The 13,302-nt window shown below is 30.8% G+C and overlaps 1 non-coding gene across 1 annotated transcript; it reads left to right on the top strand.

The window, feature by feature from the left end:
• Positions 1-2,739: 2,739 nt before the first annotated feature.
• LOC114165414 lies at positions 2,740-2,819 on the top strand. The gene has a single exon (XR_003599704.1). It is a non-coding gene; the product is annotated as a small nucleolar RNA snoR116 (small nucleolar RNA).
• The last annotated feature ends 10,483 nt before the right edge of the window (positions 2,820-13,302 follow it).

Consider the following 13,302-nt stretch of genomic DNA (forward strand, 5'->3'; position numbering starts at 1 on the left):
TGAATAAAAACTCTTGTTAAATCGCCTTATTCGAGCATTCACCATGATGTAACTCAATGACGAAGTCAATCACGAAGTCCAGTGCACCAATTAATATTGCATTCACTAAATTTTGTTCTTTTTCAACTACACAAACCGGTAAAAAACATTTGACGCAGATATGGGGACTTATGCATACATATGTGGGGAGTAAAGGGAAACTTTTTTAACAAAGCTGCAGAAAAAGCGAACACAATTAATATAATATGTGTAAACAGATCATTCGTCTTTGATTTAGCCCAACAAATATTCCTTTCTATTATCCAATCCTAATTCAAGTAATTTGGTGGGAGTGTAGACTTACTAGAGCCAAAATTCAAACCTCTAATGGTAAGTGGGGAGTTAAGTGCACCTACGTGGGGAGTGGAGTTCAACTTAATCAGTACTGCTTGCATATTCTATACAACTTTATTTAAATCTCCTTATTGGAGCATAAACAATTATGCAAATTATTGACGAAGTCCACACCGCCAATTAACACTGCATTCACTGAATTTTGTGCTTTTTCAACTGCACAATAATGTGTAAAACATGTCACGCAGATGTGAGGACTTATGCATATATATATATATATATATATATATATATATATATATGGGGAGTTTGGGCAAACTTTTCTAAGAAAGCTGGAAAAAAAACCTAATACAATGATTTTAAATTTAGTAAATACATCATTAATATTCGATTCAGTCAGACATATATTCCTTACAATTATTCAATTCCAACCCAATTAATTTGTCGGTACTGTAGCCAAAGAAGAACCAAAATAAAAACCTCAAACCAAAGCGGGGAGTTAGGACAAATTATGTGGGGAGTAGAGTTCATGATTATGATTACTGCATATGGATTGTCAAATGATCATTCATTTGACAATGATCATCCTTTTACGATCAATCATCATTCATTCAATAACACACAACACCGAATGGGAAAAATGGGTTCTCAAAAATTCAGTAAACATTAACGATAACACCACCAAATAACTTTTCCCCAACTCCATCAAAAACGAACATTTACAAAACCAACTTGTTCGCAAAATAAGTCAAAACTTGACGAAAACGAGATTAACTTCATCATCAACCAACACAGTACGCAAATGTCAAATGAGACCAAAAGAAACTTACAATGCAATGGACACGACCACCAAATGGTTGTCGCCGACCAAGGAAGGTGGACCCAGAGTTCGCAAAACACTACCAACTCCAAAAGTTTCGTCTTCTGGATGATAGGGAGAGTCTTCGCTTTCACTGATAACTATCCTCCACTAACGACGGCGAAATGCTTGCCGGAATCTCGGTTTCACTGAACCAGAAACTCCGACGACCTTACTTCCTCCCTCTCTCTCTCGATTTCTCACTTCACAACCCCCCGGCCTCACTTTCCCCCTTTCTCTCTTCTTCACTTTCTCTCTCTAACTTACATTTAATTTCAGTTTCCTTTCTCTTTCTGTCGCACGTGTGAACTAACCTTTTCGTAATAAAAATTAAAAGAAATCGCTGCCACATCACCTTTGTAAAAAATTTGTCAAATACTTTCGTTGAAATATCATTATCCAAGATATTTATTCTTAGCTACCTCTGATAGTTGCTTGCTATGTTATACTTCATTTTTTAATTGCCTCACAACAATTCCTTAGGTGGGTGCATGAGGGTAGGGTGTTAAAGGATGTAAATGTTAAAATGTAAAGTTCTTTAAAATAATTGTTCCTTTATGGAAAATGATATTTCATACCAATTAGAGGATGACATATTTAAGAAGAAAGTGGTAAATGTAAATAGTGATCTGATGAGAAAGGAAGAGATGGATTTAAATATGTAAAATTAGGCTTTGATTTAAATTAGCTGTAGAGAAATTTTAGTCCTTATTTTCATATTTGTTTACTTTACGGCAGTTTAGTACAAGGAATATTGAATATTGCATCCAAAATTAAATTATACGTGGAAGGAAATTCCCTTTTGATAACACAAGAACATGTACTTATGATTCGTGATACCATGATAGAATGTAAACAATGTTTATTAAGAAATTTGTTTAAAAATTGAATCTCACCCACTCTTAATTATCTAAACATTTAAATATATTTTTTTGATAAATTAGCTTTTGTTAATATAATCTTTTATATATATATATATATATATCGGTGAAAATTAAATAATTAGCAAGTCAATCCAGTTGGTTCAAGAAAAGTACGTCAACCATCTTCGTTCAAAAATAACAACGTTCAAAAATAATAAACTAAACATTAGGACTAAATCAACATATTTATTAAATATTTAAAAAATAGAATGAAAATTTTACATGTATAATTTTATACAAACCAATTTTGGAAATTTAGAAAACAATTTGATTTCACCCTTTAATTAAGAATCTGGTATGTAACTTTAAGATTTAAGCCATTATAAAGGCGAACATGGTGGAATGAGTTGAAGTGCAGCAAGTAATTACATAGGGACTGTGCTGGCCGCAAAGAAGTGGGCCTATTATGTCATGGGCCTAAAATATCGGAAGGACCCATCACACTAGAAATTAGGGTTTCGCCGTTATTCTCTGTTCCACACCCTCGCTACCTATTTAATCCCCCATTATCTTTCACTCTACAACAGTTCAGATCACAAGGTATTCCGAAACCCGTCTTTTCTCTATAATCTTTGCACTTTTCTCTTTCAAAATTTTAATTGTTCGTTGATTTCATCAGTTCTGAGGCAGTGATGACTAAATTATTACCATCAAACTATGAAAGCTTATGGAGCTTGTTGATGCCATCTATTTTATCTGAGCCTTTTCTTCTTTAAATTTTGTTTTCATATTTGATTTTCATTGCGTTGTGTACTAGTTTTGGTTTGAATTTTCGGAGGAAATCGAAGCAAGGCAACAAATTAGAGTCTCTGATTCGCCTATTCCATGGCGTTATCAGTGCTGTACGTTGCCGACAACGATTTGGAGCTGATATTCTGGCATTGGCCCTTAATTTTTTCATAGGCTTGTGCATTCAAATGTTCCTACATCTCAAATTCCCTTTTGTTTGTCTTCTTCAGTAATTTTTGTTAGTTTTTTTTTTTCTGGTAGGTTTGCTTAAGAATTTAAATTAGTTATTTTTAAAGGTTTTTTTGTTATTTTTGGTAGGTTTGGTTAACAATTTAAATTATTTTTTGGTAAGATAAATTTTTATTTAAGAAAACATTAATTCTTAAATTGGCAAAGATATTATCGTTTGGATTGTCTTTCTTACGGAATAGAAAATTTTTAGAATTTAAATTTATGGAATAGAAAAGTTTTAGTTTAAATCCTATGAAACATAAAACTTTTAAAACCAACTGATTTATGGAGCATAAAGCATAGAAAATATCTTATAGAAGATGTATGAATGGTATTTAAGAATTGTTTTATACTTAATTTACTTATTTTTTGAATTTCTTTAATAAAAGTATATAACAAATCATCTCGTTTTTTTAGAATAAATCTTTAACAAAAATAAAATTCTCATCTCGATTTTGACCTCAGATCATTTCTATTTTGACCTCAAATCATCTCAATTTTTTAGAATGGATCCTATAACAAAAGTTTCATCAGATGGACGTCACAATTTATTTCCTTTCCTTCCTGTTAGCAGGAATGCATTGTCTGGTAGGATTAAGTCTATAATTTATTGGAGGGGATGACAATGGACATTATTATGTGTGCAAATGTATTCTATACTCAGAATGCATTTGCAAGCTCTTGGCATTTCAAGGTGTGCTATTGAGTTTTTCTGTGCTTATAGTTAGAAAGCTTACAAATTATTCAACAAAACTTATACATAATTACAAATAATTACAAATAGTTACAGAGAGAACCACAATTATATATACAGAGAGAACTACAAATAAATTGATTTTTTAACTCCTATAACTAAACATTTGCATCACCATCTTCCTCCTAGATTTCTCCAAACCTACATCCTCATTTGTCACACCATTAAGTTGATCATTGTAAAAGAAAAAAGACAAAAATAACATAAATCACAAAACAACACAAGGTATACTAATAAGCCAAAAAATAAAATAAAAAGAAAAATATCATATCATCACAATTCATCCTACATTAACACACCAAGCATTCATGAAGACATATGCTACACAAAGTGAAAAACTCGACTCAATTAGCTAGATAATGTATGGTAGTCTTTGCTATTCTATAGAATCATTGCTAATGGGTTTTATCCTATCACTCGCAAGGTTAGTCCTTCTCCCGTCTTAGGCCAAGGTAAAGCTTCTAAACTAGGACCTCTTGCTACTTTCACCATACAACCCATTTTACTTTAGATAAGTCTGAATGGTTATTAGATATTCAGGATAACTTCCATCTCATGATCCCTACATAAATGCATACACTAATGAATTATGGTCGCTGCAATGTGCCCAAAGGTGTATTAGATTCCTAAACTCCCTCTTTGAGCTTTGATTGAGTTGTTTGACATTCTTGAATTATCCTTACTTTAGCGGTCAATATCAGCACAAACCAAAACAAGCAATGATTCAAAGTTCAAATTTTTACAACACCCAAATTACAACCGAGAAATAGAACAAAACACAACATATAAAAGCTAAAATTAGCTTCCTTCACCTCAAAGAAAACCCTAGGTTCTTCCACACCTTCCCACGTCTTCAACCCCCTCAAAACATAACTACACTACAAGACCAAATCATAAAATATCAACATGCAAGGACAAATTTGGGTTGAAGTTGGATCACATGCAACACAGACAACCTAAGGCAACAAAATATTTCAACTTTGAGTCTAAAAGAGGAGGTAGAATCGTAACTTATTCTACTCATGATTTTAATCGGTGGGCTTTGCAATGTTTTTTGCGATGATTGCAAAGGTAGCCTCTAGTCAAAGAGAAGATGAAATTTGAGTAAGTTCTTTAAGAGAGAAGACAAAGACTAAAGGGAGAAGACAATTTGAGGAAGATGAGCATTGCGTCTCTATTTTCTAAGGTGAGCTGTTTTTGTTTTTATTTTAACAAGGTTTTTACAATAGTCTTTTTCTTTAAAATTGGAAATCAAGACATGTAGTTTGGCCATAGGATTCTTGAAGTGTAATAATTAGCTTAATCATTATTACATTCACATTTAAAATTTATTTCTTCAAATCTCATGGATTGTAACCATTTAACAACTTTTCATTCTCCATGGTCATGCCACTTCACCTATAAATGAGATGTCAAACCTCTCTTGTAATCACTTTTGAATAGTGAATACACATTGAATTTTTGAGACAACTTTGAAAAGTCTCCTATTGTTTTTATTTTATCTAATAAAGCTTTTGCAAGTTGTGAATCCTCTTGCACTTGCCTTTTGGGATTCTTCACAAATGTTCTGCGTTCATCATCTTCCTTTCCTTAATCCATTTTCTATTTTCTTTTGTTATTTGTTATTGTTTCTACACTATTTTTTTTTTGCCAAATGAACACCATGGGACATGCTTCCACTGCCAAACATTATTCTTTCATAAACTTTGATTTTTCCAACACTTGTGTTAATGAACATTCTCTCATCTCATAAGAATCAAATCACAAGTAACTTTATGAAAAAAAAAATTTAAAGAGATATAAGGTTAGTTTACTTTATATAAGGATTTTTTATTACTTGAATCGTTTTTATTTTTATTAAAATTGTTTGATAATATGTTTATTTAAGTTAGCATTACAAAATAAAAAATAAAAATTACTAATAGATTACCAATGATAAAAAATCAGTTAGTAAGATGCTCGTTAGTAAGTTTTGCTAGTGAGAAAAATTCGTCGATAATTACTAGTAGCCAAAATCCATCAGTAATTATCTATTAGTGATCACTGACGAATTTTGGTCGTCGATTATTATCGTCGTTAAATGTCACAATTTCTTTTTATTCTTCCTCCTTTCATCATTCTCATCCTCTTCTCCTTTTCCTCCCCCTATTCATCCTTTTTTTTTTCTTTCTCTTCTATTCTTCTTTTCACTCATCTCCGATTAGTTTATATGACTTTGGTGTGAGATTTGATACCCATTTTACCCACACATTATAAAAACATTCAATTATTGATGAATTTAAAAAAATCAATTATTGATAGAATAACCAATAAGTTTTTAAAAAATCACTAACAAATTCCCAATAAATTTTTAGAAAAAATCAATTATCAATAAGGTTACTACAAAATTGTTAAAGCTTAAAGTAAAAACTTTGATGCCCATTTTATCAACAAAACTTATCGACAAAAATATCTATCAAAAACAAAAATTCTAAATTACAAACAAATTTTATCGACAAATCTGATACCGACGAATACTTTTGTCAATGATTAATACTATAATTTACTGACAGATTCATTGTCGATAAATATTTCTATCCGTAATCCATCAATAAATTTTATTTTATTAATAATTTCTTTTGTCGATAAATATTGTGTTGATAATTTAACATTTCTTATATACTTTTATAAATTATATCATTCTCTCGTAAATTTTTTGTCATCATTAAAGAACAATAAAGTATTATTATATTTAGTCTATATAACCAACAAGAAAAAAAATTGTATTATGTAGTACGTAGTATCTAGAAAAGGAATGTGCTCTTTCAATGAAGAAAATATGCCATATTACGTAGGATCTAGAAAATGAATGTACTCCCTCCTGGTATTGTCTCTTGAAAAGAAGTTAGAACCTTGAAGAATATCCATTTGAGAATTCCTTTTTCTACCATTTTATTTTGAACTCTAAGACTATGAGTGTTAAAGTGGGTCAACCTGACTCATCATGGATTGAGCTAAAAATGGATCAATTCAATCTGGTTCACTTTTTGGTGAGTCAAAAATTTTGTAATTTGATCTGATCCATCACGGGTTGATAAGTTGGTGGATTGACTAACTTATGAATGCTTTGTTTTTCTTTTTGCAATTTATTTTATATATTTATTGCATTAGAATGAGAAGAAAGTGACTTAATTTATTTTTTATAGTAGTGAAATCAAAGTGTTGGCCTAATTCTCGAAATATTATTATAAAGATAATAGTTAAAGATTAAAGTATCAACGTATATAACTTGAAAAACAAATTAATTAAACATTCCAACTATTCTAATATTATGAGCAACATTCTAACATTTAAAAATATGAAATTGTGAATCTATATAACTAGAAGTAGCAAATAATTATAACAAAAAAAAGTGTAAGAAAATATTAATGGGTTAAGTTAGTCGAGTTGAGTTCAACTCACTTTTAAAATAAGTTGAATTTTTCTCAACCTAACCTAATTCGAATCCGTGGTGAACTTATGAATTGAAATCCATTTTGACATTTCTATCCAAGACCCTTATGTAACATTATCGAATATAACTAAAATAACAACTGCGTTGACTCAGCTACTTTAAAGTAAAATAAAGTATTTTAATTAATTTTTAAATAAATAAAAAATGTGTGTCCTTTAAACTAATATTATTTATTTATTATATACAAATTTTATATCGGTCTAGTCAATATTAACACTTTGTGTCGTGGGTAACTTATTTATTTCGATTCGAGTTACCATCCAAAATATTAAATTATTTTAATTAAATAATAGCTCATATAATTTATAAAATGACTCTAATGTAATAATATCTAATGATTATTAAATTATAAATATATTAAAGTGATGAAAATTATTTTAGTGATATTAAAATTAATTTCCTGTTTTTTTTTTTTTTACATCATGATTCAATTTTGAATTATTTAGATAAAATGTTTAAAGGTTAAATAGTTTAGAAAATTATCAGAAAAAGATAATTAGTATACTTTTTTAAGTTACATTTGTTCGATGATAACGTAAATTTTTCTTGAAGCACATTAGAAAGAATCCGGATAACGTTTTGAATCCTTCAATAGAAAGAATAATTTATAAGCATTACATTATAATAAAAAATATATTATCTAGAATGTCACGGCATAGTTTTGTTGTATGTTAAATTTTGAAAGATTACATATCTTGACATTAAATTATTTTCTGATCACTATTATAAAAATGATATCTAGCTACCGAATTTAGTCACCGAAACAACGATCGATTGGTTTGTTAGTGATATTGGTTCATATAGCGACTGAAATAGTGATCGCAAATATTAGTGACAACAATCCAGTCGTTAAATCAGTGGTTATGAACAATAGAATAAAAGTGTTTGTTTTAGTCACCGACTAAAGTAATTCATTAGCAATAGTAACATTTTAGCCGGATATTAATAATTTAAATAAAATAAAAATAATATTAATAATAATTCGTCAATAAATAAAAAACCTCATTCCCAAACTGCGGGAACGTTTCAAATTTTATTAACGCGTCATAAATCAAATACATAAGTTCAAAAACAACTATTACAAAATTCATGGTCTAATTGAAATTAGCGGTTTATAAAATATCAAATATATATAAAAATTTCCCATGCTAGCCCCTCTCTAGCTCTAAGCACTACAAGAAAATGTCTTATTAGTAACCAATTTTAGTGACTAAAAGTTGTTAATCACTATAGTGACCAATTTAGATACCAATTTACAAAATTAAAATTTATTGGTTACTAAAATAGTCACTAATATAAATAAAAAATTATAATTGGTTACTAAATTTGTCACTAATTAATTAGAGAGCAATTTAGTAACTAAGTTATTTTGGTAGCCAAAACTTAGGTAGCTAATTTTTAGTAACCAGTTTTTTTTGGTAGCCAAAACTATGGTAGCTAATCTTAAAAACCAATTTAGTGACCAATTATATTTTTTTATTCATAATAGTAACTGTTTTAGTAACCAATAATTTTTTTACTTTGTAAACTTGTATTTAAATTAGTAATTATAGTAACTAACAACTTTTGGTCACTAAAATTGGTTACTAATGAAGCATTTTGTTGTAGTGAAGCGTCATCAGCTCCACTTGAAACATCATTCATTCATGTGTAATGAGTTACACAATCATCGCCAAACACAAGTAGACATGGTGAGCTTACAGAATAAACAATATAATGTGAACACATAATCGTCGAAGAACCTCCATCCTCCGACTCTAGAAAACATGGCCACTACCATGTCTATCCATGTTCTACATCCTCAGATGATGACCTTAAGATAACTCTTGCTGCCACAAGCCACAACTCGTGGTTCCACATCTACAAGCCACAACTCGTAGATTACATGTACATGACTATCATGTTACAAATCCATAACGCCAGGTAGAGTTCCCAATACAAACCGCAATTCGCATTCTCAACACAAGATTCATAACAACAATGGCCACTACCCGTGATTGCCTAATCAAGTGGAGCGAACCCATACGAGCCACAACTCGCATACTCACACCGGTTTTCCAATATCACTAGGCCACTACCCGAGATCGCCACATGTTTACCCTCTATTCTGAGTCACAACTCAAGGAATGCTTCAACAAGTTCGATACTCAAGGTATCATCCCAAGCAACGTAGACCACACACAAATCCATTGGAACAACCCATGTCCCCTGCGTTATTGCCTGGCGTTGCCTACGAGCCGCTAAGCGAAATTTGGTTACAGACCACTTGGCACCACCTCGTGCCGTCAGGCACCACACCAATAACGTCAATGCTACTGGGTTTTGGCATTTTAGAGCATGTTCCAAAGAACCTAAACACCCCACACACATTCTAGAACACCAATTACTCATTTGTGTAATGTTACATGCCTCATAATACCCCATCCAATCTTATATACATCCATCCCTAATTTGTTTACCTATGGTATTAACTTTTCTCTTTCTCTTTTTTTCAATTTTTTGTAACACTAAATAATTGTTTATGTCATGTCTATGAAATACAAATTATTCTTGTTCCATGTGAGACTCTAAAATCTAATTGTTCCTTTCTCATGGTGAGACTATAGAATCTAATTGTTCCTTTTTCATGGTGAGACTCTAGTAATATCTATTTGAAACATTAATTATTTATCTTAGATTTTATGTTGTATCAATTTTATTTTAGTTTGATCTTTTCACGAAAATAGTCGAGTGAACTTCTTTATTTAACGAATAATTTTCTATTGCAGGACTAATATTCTTTATGGTTGCTCATGTTTAAAAACAAGGAAAGGAATTGGAGATTGCTATTTGATGAATAATTGCATGCTAATATTTTTTACATAGTTACTCATGTTTAAAAACAAGATAATAATTATAATTGCATGCAGTTTCATTTTCTTTCCATTAGATGTTAATATTTTTCTTTAATGTCATCCTAATTCATCATTTTCGTATTTACTTTAACTCAAGTACACCAATCTTGAATCTTTATATCTATTACCTTACTATTGTAGGTGAGTTTAGAGTTGATTAAAATTGATTTTATTTGTTGCTATTGTTTGGCATTGTAGATATATTCATGATGTTAATTATTATATTTCAATATGTTACAGTATAATTTGATGAAGGGGATTGAGGTACATGGAGAAGAAATTGAAAAATAACTTGTCCCTTGGGGGAAATACTTTAAATTTGTGTTGGAATACAATTGAATCATTCAAAGGGTATACACGGTACATCAATGACAAAAAGAGAGGTGGTGAAACAATTTGTTCAAAGTCAAGATGAAGATGCACAAAAAAGAACACTTAATTTAGTAATAGAGTTATAAATGATCATATGTATTATATTTGGATTCATCAGTATATATTTATAGTGTATTTTTTTTTGTCATTTAAAATGTAATTGATACTTTATATTTTAATATTTATATTTGATGTACATTTATTTTCTTTGTTTTTTATTTTAACACTTTTTAATTTTTTGTCTATTTATTATGATATGGAAGGAATGTGACAATTAAATATTGACATAATTTCTAATGATAATTATAAAAAATAATTCATAATTATAAAAATAATTCATAATTATCCTAAAATATTTGAAATAATAACGACATATTAAAATATTGTCACAAATATAATAGTAATTAGAGTAGTAAGAGTGGCAATTAATTGATATTGTTATTATATATAAAATATATATATTAGTGACTACTAATTTATCGTATATGTGTGATAGTGTATTTTTGTCACTATTACATCAAATTACTATAGTGACAATTATTTTTACCATAATATAATTTAATTTTAGTGATAGTGTATTTTTGTCACTATTATAAAAAATTATTAGTGATAATTATTTTTGCCACAATATAATTTAATTTTAGTGATATATAAAAATATTGTCTCAAGTACAATAGTGACAAAGGTATTAGTGACATCTTAATTATTGTCACAAGATGGTATTAGTGACATATTTATAATTTTTAGTGATGAATATTAGTATCATTATAGATACTTTTTCTTGTAGTGTGAGTAAGTTCATTTTATACCATTTTTTTAAAGCAATATGTTTTCTGTTAGGAACAAGGCAATAAAGGAAAGAATAAAGGAGAGAAAAATAGACACAGAGAATTTAACGTGGTTCGGCTACAATGTGTATGCCTACGTCCACGACTACACTAGGAAGTATTTGTATTTTTGGTGTATCTTAAAGCTTTACATAGAGTCTCTTATATAGTAAAATAGAGAACCACAACTCACTATTCTAAGCGATGTGGGACTAAATCAAGTACCATAATTCTAACAATTCTCCCACTTGGGGTTTGATTTACATTACCACCTAGTGTAGTGCCTTCATCATCAATCTTCTCGAAGGCCAGTTGAGGCAATGCAAAGCCTCAACTTAGTTGTTGTGATAGTCTTGGTTAACATATCAGCTGGATTCTCTGCACCTGGAATCTTCAACAAAATCAAATCTCCATCATTTATCAAGTTTCTGATAAAATGATACTTCAATTCAATGTGTTTACATCTGGAGTGAAGAATTGGATTTTTAGCAAGACAAATGGCACTTTGACTGTCACTGAACAATGAAGGTTCATCTTGCCCTTTTCCTAATTCTTTTAGAAGATTCTTCAACCATATCATCTCTTTTGCTGTTTCTGAGATAGCTATATATTCAGCTTCAGTGGTTGAAAGGGAGACTCTTCCTTGAAGTTTGGACTTCCAACTGATAGCTGTGCCACCCAACGTAAAAATATAACCTGTTGTGCTCTTTCTACCATCCAAATCACCTCCCAAATCTGCATCAGAAAACCCCTGTAAAGTGAGATTACTTCTTTTAAAGGACAAATGCATCTTTGAAGTGCCCTTCAAATATCTCAATATCCACTTCACTCCTTCCCAATGCTCCTTTCCGGGATTGGATAGAAACCTGCTCACAACTCCCACTGCATGTGTTATATCAGGTCTGGTGCAAACCATAGCATACATCAAGCTCCCTACTGCAGATGCATATGGCACTTTAGACATGTGATTTTCTTCTTCCTCTGTCTGAGAAGATTGCCTTTTGAGAACTTTAAGTGAGTTCCCAAAGGTGTATTCCTGGTTTTAGCATTTCTAACATTGAACCTGCTAAGCAATTTTTCAATATATTTTTCCTGAGATAAATTTAGAATACCTTTAGATCTATCCCTGGAAATTCTCATACCAAGAATTTGCTTGGCTGGACCAAGATCCTTCATTTCAAAATTTTCTGACAATTATTTCTTCAACCTGTCAATTTCTGCCATATTAGCACCAACAATCAACATGTCATCAACATACAAGGCAAGAATGATATAACTATCAATATATTTCTTCACATAACAACAATGATCTTCTTCACATCTGTGAAATCCTGAGTTTCTCATAAACTCATTAAACTTCTTATACCATTGTCGCGGTGCTTGTTTCAACCCATACAAACTTTTATGAAGCTTGCATACAAGATTCTCTTTGCCTTGTACTTCAAAACCTTTTGGTTGTGCCATAAAGATTTCTTCCTCAAGATCTCCATGTAGGAATGCAGTTTTCACATCTAACTGCTCCAGATGAAGATTTTCTGCAGCTACTATACTCAAGATAACTCTGATGGTAGTCATCTTGACAACAGGAGAGAAAATTTCTGTGAAGTCAATTCCTTGTCTCTGTTGGAACCCTTTCACTACGAGTCTGGCCTTATATCGTTTGCTGCCATCTGGTTCTTCTTTTAACCGATAGACCCACCTGTTTTGCAAAACCTTCTTTCCTTCTGGAAGCTTGGTTAAAGACCATGTCTTATTCTTCTGAAGAGACTTTATCTCATCTTCCATTGCTAGCTCCCACTTAATAGATTCACCTCCCTGCATAGCCTCAGCAAAATGCTCTGGCTCACCAGCATCAGTCAACAACAAGTAATGCAATGAAGGGGAGTA

Source organism: Vigna unguiculata, chromosome 1 (genome assembly GCF_004118075.2).
Source record: "Vigna unguiculata cultivar IT97K-499-35 chromosome 1, ASM411807v1, whole genome shotgun sequence".
Taxonomy (NCBI): Eukaryota; Viridiplantae; Streptophyta; class Magnoliopsida; order Fabales; family Fabaceae; genus Vigna; species Vigna unguiculata.